This window comes from Monodelphis domestica, chromosome 2, assembly GCF_027887165.1.
Source record: "Monodelphis domestica isolate mMonDom1 chromosome 2, mMonDom1.pri, whole genome shotgun sequence".
NCBI classification, from domain to species: domain Eukaryota; kingdom Metazoa; phylum Chordata; class Mammalia; order Didelphimorphia; family Didelphidae; genus Monodelphis; species Monodelphis domestica.
The window spans coordinates 127,266,090-127,284,882 of NC_077228.1; positions in this window are offsets into that span (position 1 = coordinate 127,266,090).

Sequence of the window (18,793 nt, forward strand, 5' to 3'; positions counted from 1 at the left end):
ACATCATTGCATTCATCCCCACAGGCTATAGCCCCCACTTTGGAGACTATTTGCTTAAAGGTTGGGGAGCTAGTCTAATAGTAAAGAAACCTTGGGTCCAAGTCTGGACTAAGACATATGTCAAAGATATATATATCTTGGACACATTATGTAATCTCTGATTGTCCAGTATTCCTGACTTCAAATTCGATACTCTGTGATACAAAGATGCCTCTCTAGATAAATAGCTTTCCCCTGAACAATTCATGGAACTCTAAATTGACTGATAGTATATCTCATTAAAGTTCAATATTATAGTTCCTCCCAGGCAGGGACTAGCTGTGTGATCTCAGCCAAAGCATTAAACCTCTTTGGACTTCAACTTTCTCATCTATAAAATGAGATGGAGAGGACCCAAATGGCAGTCAAGGCAGAAAGTCACTTGAACTCTCCTAAAATTCTACTCCAAAGAACTTTAAAAAATACCTCAAATCAAATTCTCTAGTATGTGTAACCATTATTCTGCCCAAGATGACTTAGGGGATTGGTAATAAAGTCCATTTTTCATCTTAGGGCTGGACCCCAAATACAGGGAAAAATAGATTTTTATGCATTAATAAATTAGTTAAATAATACCAATTAATTAAAAGCATTCTGAGAGGGAGTATGTAGGCTTAACCAAAGGGGTCTATGACATACACAAAAAAAGGTTAAGAACCCTGATCCAAGTGAATCTTTCAATATATAAAATAGGAAAATGAGGCCCAGAGAAATAAAATTACTTGTTCAAGGTTACATGGCAATAAGTGACACCCGTCAGATATATGCAGGGACCCTTTTTGGTTTTATTGTACATGCTTTTACAGCCCAGCACAGGACTTCCTAAGTGCTAGGCACTGTGTTAATGGCTTTTTACAAGTATTATCATATTTGATCCTCACAACAATCCTAAATTATTTTTTTATTATTTTTATTACCATTTTACAGTTGAACAAACTGAGACAAGCAGAGAGTGGCTTACCCAGAATTCCATGGCTAGTAAGTATCTAAAATTGGATTTTAACTTATTCTCCCTGACTCCAGGTCTAGCAAACTGGATAGAACAGCATGGCACCTGGGATTCAGAAGACCTACATTCACATCCATTCTCAGGCATTTATTAGTTGTATGACCATAAACAAGTAACTTACTTAACCCTTGTCTGACATCAAGCTTGAGTTTCAGTTTCAGGCAAATATCAAGGGCATGTTCACCTTGGATGCTTTTAAAAAGGCAGCCTCTTAGGAAATGATTTGAGTAATCCAGATAGATTTAATTTAGAAAACTTAGTAGTGCCTGAAGATTGATTCTGATACTCACCATGCATTCATTCAGCACTTATATTTTTTATTTATGCTTTATGGTGTAAGTTTAGTATGAATAAATTTTGTTGTGTAAGTGAAGCCATATCCTATTTAAATTTTTTTAAATTTAATTTAATTTAAATATTTTTCCCAGGATCCAACACAGTGTTCTGAATAGAGTTGATACATAAAAATTAGTTATTTAAGTTGAAATTCTTAGTTTGGATTAATTGGTCTAAGTAAAAAAAGTAAAAATTCTGAATAATTTTCAAGTATAATTTTATCTGCATTTAAAATAGATGAATTTTTTTCTTTTTTTTTAAATTCTTATCTTCTGTCTAGAATTGATACTAAATAGAAATTCCAAGGCATGAGAACAGTAGGGGCTAGACAATTGGGGTTAAGTGGTTTGCTTTGAATCACATAGCTGGAAATTATCTGAGGTCAAATTTGAATACAGATCCTTCCAACTCCAGGTCTGGTGTTCTATCCACTGTGCTGTAGGGATGCCTTAATTGTATTTCTTTCAAATGTGTGTGATAACTCTAATTTGACAAAACAACTACAATAATAATAACTATAATTTATGTAGTGCTTTAAGTTTTGTGAAGCACTTTATAAATACTATCATTTGTTCCTTACAACAACTCTAGGAGGTAGGTATTGTTATTGTAATAATAATAAATTATAATCTATTATTCACATGATATAACATATTATTACCCCCATTTTACAGATAAGGAAACTAAGGGAGGCAGGGGTTAAGTGAGTAAAAAGCACTTAGCACAGTGTCCCCTGCCTGGTAGGTGCTATATGAAAGTTTCTTCCCCCTCTATTTCCCTTATTTACTATGCCTCATAGCTTTATTTGGCTAATCAAATGTTATAGAATACTGATCTAGTCAGGCAGGTTGAATAAGCCCTATATTTATATTTAATATTCTTCATTTAAAAGTTGGATGTATTTTAAAAAATTGCTCAGACTAAGTACACATTTTTATAATTTCCAAATTAACAGTCTTCACATCAATAGTTACCATGTCTGGATGAACTTATAATTTTAATTCTTTGAATTTTCTAATTGTATTTTCTCCATTTTCCTAACTCAATTTTAAATAACCTGATTTCCAGCCCAGACTAATTTTGCTTGGCCCCTGAAGACAGTGTTAGGAGCAAAGGGTGAATGGTACAGGGAGACAGATATAGGCTTGGTGTAAAGGGAAAACGAACCCCAACTTCCTTAAAATAAGTTATTCAAAAGTAGATTTGGCTATCTCTTGGGTGCAATGGATTCCCTACCACCAACAGGCTTCTAGTTAAGATTGGGGATTTTAGAAGGCAGATTCTTAAAAAATGATCCCTCTGGTCCCTCTAACTCTTGGAATCTCATGTGATAAAGCAGACAGAATTCTGTGGTCAGATGATGCACATCCTTTCCCCAGTTCTAGCATGTACTTATTTTGTGTGTGTGTGTGTGAGTGTGTGTTTTTATCACCAACAAGTTAATAGCACAGAAAATTTCAGGTTCTTAATTGCTTAAAAAAAGAAGAAAGAAAGATAAATGAAAAGAAAAAATAGTCCTTTTATTATGAGGCTATTGGGAGGGTAAATTGAAGCAATATATATTAAGTTCTTTTAAAGTTATTGTTGTCATATGAATGCAGGTGGATAATATAATATTTTCTCCATAACCTGTGTTTAGTGATCAGCAGGAGTGGTCATTTATTGTTGATTTATTGAAGCATCCTATAATTAATTAGGCCAAATCTGTTGTATTTTCCAGTTCTTGGTGCCACTTTTGCAGGAAGAAAAAGCAGGGGCTATAGCTATTCCTGACACCAACATTTTCACTGATTATTCCCATAAATCTGGGATGTCTTCTCTCTCTCTCTCTCTCTCTCTCTCTCTCTCTCTCTCTCTCTCTCTCTCTCTCTCTCTCTCTCTCTCTCTCTACCTCTCTGTCTCTTTCTCTCTCTCTCTCTCTCTACCTCTCTGTCTCTTTCTCTTTCTCTCTCTCTCTCTCTGGCTTTCCATCTCCTGAAGGCCTGGGATAATCTCTCTCCTCATAGCTCTTCATATCATAGCTCATAGCTGCTCTAGCTTCCTTCAAATCTTCCCTAAAATTTTACCTTCTGTAGGAAACATTTCCCAATCTTTCTTAATTCTAGTATCTCCCCTTTGTTGATTCTTTTTTATTCATCCTGTGTCTAGCTTGCTTTACAGTTATTTACATGTTGCCTTTTTCATTGAATTGTGAGCTCCTTGAGGGTAGGGACTGTCTTTTGTCCTAATTTGTATCCCAGTCCTCACACAGTGTGTGGCTCATAGTAGGAACATAACAAATGATTATTGCCTGACTAATAGAGGATCATGTTGAAGCGAATAAAGACTGTCACCCAAGGATTGGTTGAAGGGAACAGTAATATATTTAGTCTGGAGATGATTAGACTTGGGGGTGGCATGAGACATGATATCTGACTACAAATATGTAAAAGGTTTTCAAGTATTAGAAGGATTAAACTTGTTTTGCTTGGCCCCACTGGAAAGAACCTGAGCCATTGGATTGTAATTGCCCTGAGGAAGATTTCAACTCATAACAAGCAAAAGCTTTCTAACTGTTGGAGGTATCTAAAAATTGACTGCCTTTTGAAGTAGTGAGCTCCCTGTTACTGGGCAGGTTCAAGTGGAAACTGGATGATTTCTTGTCAAGCATATTGTTGAGAGAATTCCATTTTCAGATAGAGATTGGACGGGGTTACTTCTGTGTTGTTTTCTGGCTCTGAGGTTCCATGATCTATGATTCTGTAAGAGTTGAATATATGAGGCTTGAGAGGGGAGTGTCTGAAGTTTATTTAGGCCCCTGGCCAATAGCAGGGTAAAAGAAGTTGTGGAGGGTTACTTATTTAAAGCTGATCCTGAGATAACTGGTCAGGAGAGTTACAGTTCTCCTGTAAGGGTTGGGACCAATATCGCCGTAGAATAACAGTGATCTGGGCTTCTTTTCCTCTTTAGGAAAAGGAATCTGTTGTGGATTCTTTTAGCTTGTGTGAGAAGCTTTCTCCCTCCCTCTCTACCTATCCCTAGGAATTCCTTCACAGCCACCTGGTCCTCTAGAGGTTATTCAGACACACTGGGACCAAGCCCAGCTTGTGAGAGTTAGTCTGGGGATGACAATAAGAAGTGACTGCTGCTGCTGCTGCTGCAGATGCTGCCATCTGCCAGGGGAAATATGGCTCTGAATCTCATCACGTAAAAGGCTGTTGGGAAGACTCTTAGAGTCACATGGGGGTTCTCAGCTTTGGGCATCATTTTTATGGGATGAATCACCACCAAATTTTTCTTAAAGCAGTCCATCAGTTGTTACATTTTAGCATGGTGTATTGGGAAAGAGTACATGGCATAAAGTCAAGAGAATCATGTTCAAGTCTCAGTAATATTGCTTATTAGATGGGTGACCATGGTAAACTCAATTCATACCTCTGTTTACTCCTTGGTAAGTGGTGATAAAATATATGCACAACCTTTCTCCAAATCAATCTCACAGACATTTCTTGTGTGCTTAAACTCTTAAAGGCACTAGGCTAGTCATTGGAATAAATTCAGGGAATTGAGGGACAGCTAGGTTGCTCAGTGGCTAGAGAGCCAGGCCTGGAGCTGGGAAGTCCTGGGTTCAAATTGACCCCAGACATTTCCTAGCTATGTGACCTGAGCAAGTCACTTCACCCCAGTTGCCTAGTCCTTAATACACTTTTGCCTTAGAACCAATATCTAATATCAATTCCAAGATAGAAGGTAAGGGATTTAAAAAAAAAATCTGGGGAATAGAGGTGAAGAAAGGTAGTAGAGAAGCTAGAATATCAGGTCTAGAGTTGGGAGGACCTTGATTCAAATCTGGTTTCAGATACATACTTGCTGTGTCACCCTGTGCAAGTCACTTAAACCCAATTACCTATCCCTTTCCACTCTTCTTTTTTTTTTAATTTTTATTTAGAATATTTTCCATAGTTCCGTGATTCATAATCCCCACTCTCTCCTTCCCCCCTCCCAAAGCCAACAAGTTGTTCCACTGGGTTATGTGTGTTTCATTGTTTAAAACATATTTCTATGTTATTTGTATTTGCAGTAGAGTGAACTTTTAACATCAAACCCCTAATCACATTCCTATCACACTACATAATGGAGTATATTTTTTTTTCTTAATGCATTTCTTCTCCCACAGTTATTTCTCTGGATGTGAATAGTGTTCTTTCTCATAAGTTCCTCTGGATTGTCCTGGATCACTGCATTGCTGCTAGTAGAGGAGTCCATTACATTTGATTGTGCCACCGTGTATCAGTCTCTGTGTACAATGTTCTCCTGGTTCTGCCCCTTTCACTCTGCTCCTTTCACTCTGTGTCTTTCCAGTCACATGTAATTCCTCCAGTTCATTATTCCTTTCCTCACAATAATATTCCAATTTCCATCAGATATCACAATTTGTTCAGCCATTCCCCAATCAATGATCATCCCCTCATTTTCCTTTTTTTTTCACCACAAAAATCACGACTATAAATATTTTTGTACAGGTCTTTTTCCTTATTATCTCTTCCCTTGCCACTCTTCTGTCTTAGAATTAATACTGAGACAGAAGGAAAGTGTTTTTAAATGAAGTGGAGCTGAGATTTCATTGGTCCCGGGAATTTTGTCTCAAGAAAGTTGCCTATTAACTCAGTTTTGTACCTTGTTTAGGAAGCTAGCATACTAAGAGAGGGGGTGAATGACATGTCTAGGTTCATACAGCCAGTATGTGTCAGAGGTGAGAATTGAACACGGGGTTTTTCTGGTTTTGAAGTCATTCTCTGGGGATACAGAGGGCCTGACAAAATGAAGAAGTTCTTACCTTCAAGGTACTTGTAGTCTACGGAGATTTTGGTAAATAAGGTACTTTGTAAGGTCTTAAAAATATGAAAATTATAACTCTCCTTTAAGAAATGAAAAGAAAGTTCAGCAATAAATAAAAGAGCAGGCTGGCCCTTTGACACACAGTTTTTAAGGTTTTTAAACTTTCCTCATTCTCTGACTTGGAGTAGAACAGACAAGTGATTTGTTACTAATTAGAAAGTATGACCCTGGGAGAAAACATTGGATTTAAGGTCAGTTGAACTTGAGTTTGAATCCTAGTTCTTCTCCCGTCTACCTATGTATCCTTAAGTAGGTCACAATCTTTGTGGGACTCAGTTTCTTTATCTGTAAAAATGAGGTAAGTTAGCCTAGGAGACCTGGAAAGTCCCTTCTGGTTCTAAGACTCTTCTCTGATTCTATGATCACTACAAAATACACAATCTGTTTCAGCCTTAAGGATTTTGCCAAGTCTTGAGCTCCACTAGCAAAGAGGAAACTCTCAATCAGTCCTCCCCACCCCCAGCTAGAACCTATAATTTGAGTAGTTCTTCCCAAGGTTCCTTTCTGTCTTTTCTAACAATTCAGATGTACTGTCCTGAAAAAGAGTGGAAATGCCAGAGGTTATTTTTTCTGGTTTTCTTCCACTGCGTACATTTGGTTTCCGTGGCTGTGTGTGTTGGTTACCTAGGAAATGGCAATGGGAGGCAATTGGATTGGCAATGGGCTTGGAATGGCTCCCTGTTAAGAGTGTGGAGTAGTTCTGTGTGGTGAATGGATTGTGCTAAACAAGTGAGTGCTTAACCATTTCATGATTAATTACCCATTTTTAAAAGGATGAACAGAAGGAGTTGACTCCATTCCACTAGTGGCTTTGGGGATTGCTTAGGTTTAATTTAAGTACAGGGAGTTTGAGTCTACTTGGCTTATTTTAAAGAAGCATTCAGGTGATTGATGTGGGATAGTAAATACAAATATAAACAATATTTCAAAAGCATTCTTTACTGTTGTTTTTTGAGTTCTTAGAAATGAAAACTAGATCAGATTATTTCCATAAATGTGGAGAAATTTCCATGATAGCAGACCATTGGCAGATTTGACAGAGTGGCAAGGGTTCTCTAACTCTCCCACACAGACCCATTAGGCGATGGATCTTTGGGGATGATTTCACCTCTGTGCCTCTGCATATGTGCTTCCCCATGTCTGAGATATACTTTATTCTCACCTCCTTCTCCAGAATCCTTTGCTTTTTATATTTTTATTATATTTGAGTTTTATATTTTTATTTTATAAAGCCTTTTCAGACCCCTCACTCACTTAAGAACCCCCTTTCCCTCTCAAAACACCTTTGAAGTATTTTGTCTACATTTTATTTTTACTTTCTTTTCTTCTCTTTTTTTCAAAACCCTACCTTCCAACTTAGAATCTACACAGTGTATTGGTTCTAAGGCTGAAGAGAAGTATGGGGTAGGAAATAGCTTCACATAGCTATGGAGTGTCTGAGGTCAAATTTGAACCTGGGCTCCATCTCTAGGCCTGGTTCTCAATCCATTGATTCACCTAGCTGCCTCCTATATTTACTTTCTTATGCCCATTTTGCATCTCCAAGGAGATTATTAGCTACTTGAATGCAAAGAAAATTCATTAAAAACTTTCTATTTTCAGTATACTTTGGCCAGTCCCTTGCATGTAGTAGATGTCTGATAGACATTTCTCATTTCAAATTGAATTGAATTTAGCCTCTATTTCATGACTAATCAAACTTGCTTAAAATACATGTTTTGAATAAATTTCTAATATGTGTTTCATACTGCAAAGGCCAAAGCAAATAACACCCATAGCTGAATGAGTTAAAATTTAGGCTGAAGACCCTTTCTTTTATAGGGAATTTTTTTTTCCATTTAAAAATCACTTTTTAAAAACATTCTTTTCTTTTTAAATTTTGAGTTCCAGATTTTCTCCCTCTCTTCCATCTCTTTCCCCCCTACTGGGGTGGCAAAAAATATGATATTATTATATGTGTGAAATCATGCAAAACATATTTCCATATTAGCCATAGGGGAGAGAGAGAGAGAGAGAGAGAGAGAGAGAGAGAGAGAGAGAGAGAGAGAGAGAGAGAGAGAGAGAGAGAGAGAGAGAGAGAGAGAGAGAGAGAGAGAGAGAGATTCAGAAAGAGACAGAGATACATAGAGAGAGGAGCAGAGAGAGAGAGAGAGAGAGAGAGAGAGAGAGAGAGAGAGAGAGAGAGAGAGAAAAGAAATATTTCAATTTGCACTCAGATCATCAGGTCTTTCTCTGGAAGTAGATAGCATTTTTCATCATGTGTTCTTTGGAACTGTCTTGAATCATTGTAATGATTAGAGTAGCCAAGTCTTTCTCAGTTGACCATTATTACAACATTGCCATTTCTGTGTACAATATTCTCCTGTTTCTACTCATGTCACTTTGTATAAGTTCATGTAAGTCTTTCTAGGGTTTTCTGAAATCATTGCTCATTAATTCTTATAGCACAATTATATTCTATCACAATCATATACCATAGCTTGTTTATCCATTTCCAAGTTGGTGGAATATTTCTTCTATTTCCAATTCATTGACACCATTAAAAGAACTGCTAGAGATATTTTTGGAACATAGGCTACTCTTTTCTTTTCTCTTGGTCTCTGAGGTACAGACCTAGTAGTAGAATTGCTGGATCAAAGGTCATCCACAGTTTTATAGTTGTTTGGGTATAGTTCCAGATTATTCTCCAAAATGTTTGGATCAATTCACTATTCCCCCAACAGTTTATTCAAGTACCTATTTTTCCCTTGTCCTCTCCAGCATTTGTTATTTCAGATAAGCTTGAGATGGTATCTCAGAATTTTAGACATTTTCCTTTCTTTAATCAATAGTGATTTAGAGCATTTTTTTCATATGACCATAAATAGCTTTAATTTTTTTCTGAAAACTGCCTATTCATATGCTCTGGCCATTTATCAATTGGAGAATGGCTCTTATTTTTTATAAATTTTGGCACAATTCTCTATATATTTGAGAAAGGAGGCCTTTTTCAGAGAAACCAGATGTAAATTTTTTTGATATTACTTCATTGTCAATGGTACCTTTTAGCAAAATGTAATTTCCTTCATCATCTTTTAAAATTAGGTTTATTTTGCTTTGTCTAAGATCATGATTACTACTCTTGTGTTTTAAAAAATTTCAGCTGAAGCATAATAGATTTTGCTTCAGCCCTTTATTTTAATTCTGTGTCTGTCTTTCTGTTTCAAATATGTCTCTTGCACACAACATGTTGTTGGATTCTGGTTGCTAATCCATTCTGCTCTCTGCTTCCATTTTATGGGTTTGCTCCTCCCATTTACATTCACAATTATGATTACTAACTATATATTTCCCCCTATCCTATTTTCTTGTTTATCTTTCTCTTTTTATTCTGTCCCTCCTCAAAAGTCTTTTGTTTCTCACCAGATTCCCTTAATTTTCCCTCCTTTTTTTCATCTTCTCCCCATATCTTTTATCCCCTTTCCTTCATATTTCCCTGTTAGTTAAGATAAATTTCTACATTCAGTTGAATGAATTGAGTGTGTATGTATGTATGTATAATTCTCTTTTTGAACCATTTCCAATGTGAGGTTCAAATATTGCCCATTCCCTCTTCCATTTCCCCTTCCAATATAAAAGCACATCCTTTCACAATTTTATGTGAGAAAATTGTTTCCATTTTATTTCTTTTTCTTCTACCTCCTAGTACATCCCTCTTTCTCACACCTGCATTTTTTTTGGAGATTATACCAGCATAATCAATTCACACCCATGCTCTCTATTTATGTAGACTCCAACTGTCTTAATAATGATAAAGTTTTTAGGAGTTACAAGTATAGGGATATAATCATTTTAACCTTATTGATTTCTTATGATTTCTCTTTCTTATTTACCTTTTTATGCTTCTCTTAAATTGTGTATTTGAGAGTCAAATTCACCTCTGTTCTTTTCATCCAGAATGTGTGAAAGTCTTCTATGCAATTCTTATTTTTTTTTCTCAGAGGGATTAAACTATTTTGCTGGGCTGGTGATTCTTGAAGTTACTAATTCTTTTTTATCTTGACTGTGGCTCTACAATATTTGAATTGTTTCTTTTTGGCTGCTTGAAATTTCTTCTTGTCATAGGAATTCTAGAATTTGTCTATGATTTTTGTGGGAAGTTTGCATTTTTGAATTCTTCAAGAGGTCATTGGTAGATTCTTTCAATTTCTGTTTTATCCTCTGATTCTAGAATATCAGGGCAATTTTACTTGACAATTTCTTGAACTATCATGTCTAGGCTCTTTTTTTTTTTTGATTGTGATTTGTATGTAGATCACCAGTTTTAAAATTATCTCCCCTCAATCTATTTTCCATGTTGTTTTTTTTAAAAGAGCTATTTCACATTCTCTTCTATTTTCTTCATTCATTTGACTTTGTTTTATTTTTTCTCAATATCTCATAGAGTCATTAGCTTCTGCTCATCCAATTCTAATTTTTAAGGAATTATTTTCTTTAAGGAGATTTTATAATTCTTTTACATTTGGTGAAATCTTTTTTTTAAGCTGTTGTTTTCTTCAGTATTTTTTGGTGTGTCATTTATCAAACTATTAATTCTCTTTTTTTCATAATCTTTTAATGACTCATTTCTTTTCTTATTTTTCCTACTCTCAGTTTTTTCTTTAAGTCTTCCAGGAAATCTTATTAATATTTTTCTTTGAAGTTTTGCCTGTATGAGTTTTTGCTTTGTTGTCTTCTTCTAGATTTGTGTCTTAGTTTTTCCTGCCACCATAATTATTTTTTTATGGTCAAGTTCTTTTTTTGTTGTTTCCTCATCCCCCCAGCCTTTCTTGGCTTAGAATGCATGTTAAAGTCTGCTCTGTTCACTTAGAGGTGGGGTGGCTCTGTACCCAATCTTCAGGCTTTTTTGTTTGCTGTTTTCAGAGCTACTTTTGGAAGTCTACAGGTTTTCAATGCTTCCAAGATGCTGTTATCCTGGGAGAGGTATAGGCACTACTTTCCTAGTCTATACTCTAATATTTACCCAGAAAATGCTCTTACTCCCCTGCAGCCACAAGTACTGTGTGCAGGACTTCTCCTCCCTTGTGACCAATCACAAGTGCTTCTCTCCACTCTGGAACTATGACCTAAAGCTGCTTACAGGCAATAGAGCTGCCAATCATCACAAATTGCACTTAATGCCAACAAAGAATTCTCTATAATCTCTTTATATAACCAATTGTCTGACTTCTTTACCATCTCTCAGCTTAGAGCTTTCAAAGCTGTGTCTGTTGCTGCTATTGTTGTGGCTGCCTTCAAGGTCCCACTACTGGTACTCCTGCCACACTCTGTATTCCAGTGTTACAGACTTCTCCGAAGACCTCCTAAGTTGTTTTAGGCAGGGAAAAATTATTTCCTCTGACCTTTTGTTGGCTTTGTCACTCCAAATTTGATTTGAGACATTATTTTAAATTGTTTGAAGGGGAATGTTGGGAGAGTTTACCCAGGTTCTGGCATGTGCTACTCTGGCATCTTGGCTCCCCAGAGCAGCTTTTTTTTTTTTTTTATGCAATATGACTTACTTAAAGGAACTTGTTTTCATTTACTTCAATGGACTTTCTGTTGCTGTTTCTTGGATATTGGTTGTTAGTAGTGACAGCCAGGGAATAGCATCCAAGCCAGGTGGTGCAGTGAATAGAATACTGGACATGAAATAAGCAAGACCTGAGTTCAAAACCAGCCCCAGTCACTTATTAGCTGTATAACCCTGGAAAAGTCACATAATCTTAATTTCCTCATCTGTAAAATAGGGAAAATAGTAGTATGTGTTTTTCAGTGTTGTAAGGCTGCATTGACACCCTAATGATTGTGGAGTAGTCAGCACCATGCGTGGTATATAAATATTGACTATTATCATAAAGGCTAATTTAAAAGAATAAAAAAGTTTAGACGCAGAAAGACTTGTAGTCAGGAGAGTTTTCTCTTTCTTTTTTTGGGCAGACCTAGGTGGAAATCTCCACAAAAATAGGTTTTTAGTTAGGACAATGTTTTCCATTCCTAGTCATGGATTGGTTCTGACTCCAGAAAAAATAAAATAAAATAATTTTTAAAATTTAAAATTAAAAAATTAGTAGGGATGTTATCAAATGGTATAGGTTAGGACAAAGTATTAGTTGAGAGTGTGGTGGGATGAAGCATTACAGTGTCTTTAGCCTGATGAGCTTCAGAATCTCAGTTCTAAAAACAGGCCTCAGTTTGGAATCCTGGTTGTTTATCTGTATCCCAGGTTTTTCCCATTCTTAAAAATATCCTGACAAGCTTTTGCAGACCATACTCCAAAGGTTAATGCTTCTTAATGCTGAAGGGAGTGGCGGGTAAATTCCTTATATATCAATCTAAGAATAGGTCCTGGAGCTATTCAAGTATATGTCATTATGTGAGTGGTTTCTTTTTTTTCTTCTATTTTTTTTTTTGAGGAAGCAAGTGGTGATGGAGTGGGAGTGGGAGGCAGAGGGGAGAGAAGGAATGGATGAAATAAAAACTGACATTTATCCATAGCTCAAAAGAGATTTTATGTGAAAGAGAGAGGAAGGCATACTTTTTAAAATATTTTTCCCACCTCTATGTGGAATATTGTTGTCTGAAAGCTGAAAAAAAGAAATTGCGTGAGAATACTATTTTTTTTCCCTGTGGTATTTCCAATTAGAGCCCAAACGGAAAACTCTGGAAATCACTGGAAAGTGAGAGATGTGTGTGTGTGTGTGTGTGTGTGTGTGTGTGTGTGTGTGTGTGCTTAAATTTTTTTAAAAGTTGCTTTCCTTTCTAGTTCTTTGACCCAAGAGATTCTGATCCATTTCCTCCATAACCAGGGCCAAGAGAGTCAAGTATTCTCTGGCTTTCCTTTCAGACTAGTAGGGCTCCGTTTTACTCTTCTACCTTTGGTATAATGTACAGGAACCAGATTTTTATTAAGGGAAGGCTATTACTTCCCTGGGGACAACTGGACAGAGAAACACAGCCTGGGAAATGCTTTTCAACCAATTGATAAAAGGTGACAAGATAAATCCATGTTAAAAAAGGTCATCTCTTGCTTGTTGTAAAAAAAGATGGAATTTGAATTCAGCATGAACTTCTCTCAACCAAAGTTACTTCCCTCTGTGAATGGACAACTCTGAAAGGACCACCTTTGAAAGGAGGCCAGTGATGCTTTCTCATTATACCTGTTTGAATGGTGGGTGGGAATAAGGAAGCAGTACAGGAAAGAATATATCTAAGCAAAGTGGAAGTTTAGCCAGGATGTTGTTTTTTTTTTTAAGCTGTATTTCTGTGTGACTCACTAGGTTCTCCACATTTCCTGTTGGAACCATTACAACACAAGGCTGAGACAATGAGGCCAAAGCCTCCACTTCACCATCCCAGGGACAAAAAGAATCATCAGGTATCCCTTTGCTGATAGACCCACTTCCTCTCTATGCCTTTAAGAGGAAATACACCAATAAAATACCAAACTTCTCATGAGAAACTCTTTCTTCAAGCCAGCTTGTTATATCCAATGTTTCATCAAAGTAAAAGATGCTATTGAGGGACAGTGGCTTTTATTTATTTTGAGTCTCAAAGAACAACAAACCCTCCTAAAAGGAACTATAAAACCAGGAATTGTGGTAACATTTTACATTGCACTTTTTATTATTCCAAAATGTGCTCAGTGGTTACTAAAAAACAAAACAAAACAAAACAAAAAAAACCTTAAAAACTGACAATACTATGTGAGTTTCTAATGGTATAAGTTTAGATCCCAAGCAAGACTTTGTTGAGGGTGAGGCAAAGAAGCACCTGTTCTACTGCTCCCAGAAACATTCTTCACTAGCACTGGTGGGTGGAGAGAGGAATAATATTGCAGGGGCTGATTCGAATGGTAGCAAAGCTTTAGGATGCATAGGTTACCCTTGCAGAATGTGAAGGAATCAGCTCCCCACCATCCTGCTCTTTTACCCTTTGAACTGTATCTAAAATAAGTTTTCTTCTCCTCATGTTGAATCCCACATTGTCTCATCCAGATTGAGTGGTGGGATGAAATATCTCCCTGTAGATTACAGGAAGCATCTGCCCACTGGGACCAACTGAGGAGTAGGTTTCATTGGTTATTTATGTGTTTAGATTTGCAATGGAATCCTTTTACCACACACCCTGGGGATATGTTATTATGGTTTCAAAGCTGATGTAGTCTGGCCAGGGAGCCAGATAAATTAGATGACTCTGGGTCCTTTTCTGCCTGGAAAATAGTTCTATCAATTATATTCATTCCTATGGATTTTTAGAGGACCTCAGATATAAATTAGCAGGGTATGGAATTACAGCTCTTACTAGTCTCTATAAGGGGAATTCACCATGTTCTCACAATGCCTAACCCTCTTCAGAATGCCTATTGTCTCCATCGTTTATCCTATTGTACTTGTGCTTACCAGACTCTCAGAGTTGCAAGGGATTTGCAGAGATCAGCATCCACAAAAGGTCATCCATTCTATATTTGAAGATCATTGGTCTTATCATTTATAGGAACCCTTTTCATGTATGTATGTCTTAGTTTCCTAACTAGACTGTACATTTCATAGGAGGAGGAGGAATTGTGGCTTTTCCGCTTCCAAAGCACTGAGCAGAGTCTCAAAAACATAATAATAAGTGTATTTTCTTTGGACTTAATATTTGTTTCATGAATGATTGATATCTGGGCTTAGAGGAGACAATGCTCAATGTCCCATTCCTAGTAGTCCCCCCAAAAGACTGGATCAAGTAAGATAACCACAAATATTTTACAAACAAACCAAGTATTTCATGCTAGTGATGATGATTTAATTATTGTTATTAAATCCTTCATTTTTTTCTCTTTCCCAAAGTGGTCAGATAATTTCTGTTTCATAGTTTAATAAACCCAGGGCCTAAAAGAACCTAAGAAGTTCTTTATTTATCTCTCTCATTTCACAGGCAAGATAACTGAGAAAAAGAGAGGCATCTTCCCCAAGGTCATACAGAGCCAGGATTTTAATATAGAGCCCTTAGGCTCCATATCCAATGTTCTTACCCCATTTTGAAATATACTTATTGGAAAAATAAAACAAAATTAATTTGCAGGCTTTTTTAAATAAAGGAAACCAAACAGGAAGGTCAAATTGCTCTCAAAAACTTTTTATAGGCCTGGCAGCTCCAAAGACATTTCATCACTAAATAATGCATGACAAGTAAATGGGACAATTTATGGAGGGTTTCTCAGGGACAGAACCAGAATAGCAAGAGAGGACTTTCTAAAGGATTTCATGTGTTAGTTTGATTTGTCCAAGAACAGCTAGAATTAATTAGAAATAACCCATGGCTTGCATTAGTTATATGTTAATCATTTGTTAATGAGCTTTTGTGTAAACAAAGGACTGATTTAATTTTTTCCTCCCATCTTCTAGCGGTCCCTTTCTATGTTCTTGGTTTCCATCCTCTTATGGAAATGAATTCTTCACTGGGTTAATGTCATTAACTAATGGAGGAAGTCAAGATGAAAATATCCTGAGAGCCCCATCTAATTATAGGCCCAGGCATAGACATTGGAGAAAATGTGACTTCTTAATAAAAAGAAAACTGCCTAGAACAATATTATGCAGTTTGTAAATTCCACTGAACCACTGCACAAATAAACAGTGCTACTGAATCACACACCAGATCATCTCACAATTAAGGCACACAAGACCATCTGCTTTACAAACCCACCCCTGAGCCAGAGGGGAAAACTTTGAAGATAAATATTGCCACATGTGAAAGAAGAAGAAAATCCCCAACAAACCTTTGTTGCATGAAGCATCATTTTCATCTATCTGCCCGTGGGAATAAAGGATTTCATATTGTGGCTCATGAATATTGCAAATACCCTCCTCACTGGAGGAGGGAGAATTACAGATCTGATTGGAAATGAAGAGGTCTTGAGCAAACTGAACATTACATTTTTTTTGCTCCTAGTTCTCTCCTCCCCCCCCCCCCCTTTTCTCTTAGAACCGTGATATCTACTTTTTAAATATCTATGGAGAATTCTCAACGGCTCATGTATTGCCTAGCCCTTACCATTCTTTTGCCTTAGAACCAATACACAGTATTGATTTTAAGATGCAAGGTAAGGGTTTAAAAAAAAGAAGAAATTATAGGGCCAGTCCCATTCTTCTACTGTAGAACTGTTGATTTTAAGATGGAAGGTAAGAGTTAAAAAAAAAAGAAATTATAGGTCTAGTCCCAGTCATCAGAGAGAAACATAGGATGGTAAATCTTGAAAAAAAAATAAACATTTAAATAATATTCCAAAGTAAAATATTAGTGACTTTAAAAATATACCCCACTTTTTCCCTGAAAGGTAAAGGGGCCTTTATTGTTGCCAGTGCTTATCTTTTCAATCAATATCTGATTGAAGTTCTATTTTTGTTTCTATGCCTTTTTTGGGTAAGCCATGATGGTAGCTAGAGTAAACCAATCTCCACTAAGCAGGTAAGGCATTCTAAAATGTTAGGCTAGTGGGAACCTTCCCAGGAATAGCAGACTACCACCTGTATACACAGTGGAAAAGTTCAAAGAGTGAAAGTTGGGGGTCAGATTTCTGATTGTCTGGAGGGGAATGGTTAAGAAGAGGAGAGGGTAGAGGAAGGAGGGAATACAATACTGATTGAAGTACCTGAGATCTTTTTGGATGAAATCCACTGGACTTTTTTAGTATTCATCGAAACACTCCTTTCTCTAGGCTCCTAATTCTTCTGATAATCACTTTTCAGACTCAGGCAGTAGTCAGTGGAACAACGAAATTATAGTTCAGTGTTTTCTCAATGCCATCTTTTCCCTAGATCTTCAGAGTTTCAGAGGAGGAAGGAGCTTCATAGGCCATCTTGTCCAATATATCCATGAAAATGAATCTCCTGTACAGTATGCAACTTTGATTTCTGCTCACTTCAGAAACAGTGAGAGGGAACTTACAATATATGAATATAGTCTATTCCCTTTTTTACACAGCATTGATTTTTGTTTTGTTTTTCTTTTTTCCCTCTTTTTTAAATTACCTTTTGATAATTCTCTTGAGTTCTGTGCTTGGGAATCAAATGTTCTGTTCAGGTCTGGCCTTTTCTTTACAAATGCTTGGAATTATTCTATTTTGTTAAATGACTATACTTTCCCCTGTAAGAATATAGTCAGTTTTGCTGGGTAGCTGATTCTTTGTTGTAGACCTGGTTTGCTTGCTTTCCGGAATATCATATTCCATGCTCTTAGGTCCTTCTGTGTAGATGCATCCAGATCCTATGTTATCCTTACTGTGGTTCCATGGTATCTGAATGACTTCTTCTTTTAGCAGCTTGTAATAGTTTTACTTTGGTCTGATAGTTTTTGAATTTGGCTATAACATTCCTGGGTGTTGTCAGTTGGGGGTTAAGCACAGGAGGTGATCTGTGGATTCTTTCAATTTCCACTTTTCCCTCTTGTTCTAGAATATCAGGGCAGTTTTCTTGGAAATTTTACTGTAGTATGATGTCCAGGCTTTTCCTTTTGGCATGGTCTTCTGGTAGACCAATGATTCTTAAGTTGTCTCTCCTGGAACAATTTTCTAAATCTTATGTTTTTTGAATGAAATACTTCATATTTTTCTCAATTTTTTCATTCTTTTGATTTTGTTTTATAGTGTCCTGCTGCCTTGTGAAGTTGCTTGTTTCTAGTTGTTGTATTCTGGTTCTTAAAGACTGGATTTTATCACTGTTTTTTTGGTCATCCTTCTCCTTCTGATCTGATTTTCTTTGGAGGTCATCTTTCATATTCTTTACCTCATCTTTCATCTCCTTTGCCTCATCTTTCATTTTCTTTGCCTCATCTTTCATCTCCTTTGCCTCATTTTCAAGCTGGTTGATTTTGGCTTTCAAGACATTATTTTCTTGTTTTGGTTCAAGTGCCTCTGTTTCCAGATGACTTATCTTAGTTTTTAAGTTCTTTTCCTAGTTGTCTTCAGCCTCTCTTAATTGTGTTTTGAATTGTATTTTGAGTTCTTCCAGAGCTTGTATCCAATTCACTAGGGTTTCTGTTTTTTATGCTTGGTGTTCCCTCTTCCTTCCCTGTTCCATTTGCTCTTTGTTCATTGCCTGTATAGAAGCTGTAGATTGTAATTTCTTTTTTCTTTTTCTGTTGTTTGCTCATATTTATCCCTTCTATACTCCCTGCAGTTGCCTGAGCTCTTGCTCCACTCATTTTTTTTTTTGTGGTTTTGGGCTTTTCTTTCCACCTTCACCCTTGGAGCTTTGTCAGTAAATCTCTCAGTGCAGTCTGTGGGGGAGGGGTGTTGGAGCTTGAGCTTCCTTGCCCTCTGGAGACATTAATGGAATTAAGTCCAGTTGGGTTGCTGGATGTGCCCTAAGGTCAAAATCTCAGTGTGTGTGTGTGGGACAATATGGAGTATCTCCGCTGCTGCAACTGCTGCCCACTCTGCGTTTTGTATTTCTTCTCTAACTGTTTCCCCATTCCCTCTGTTGGATGCTCTGAGCCTGGTACAGCTTTGCCCGCAAGGTACTCCCT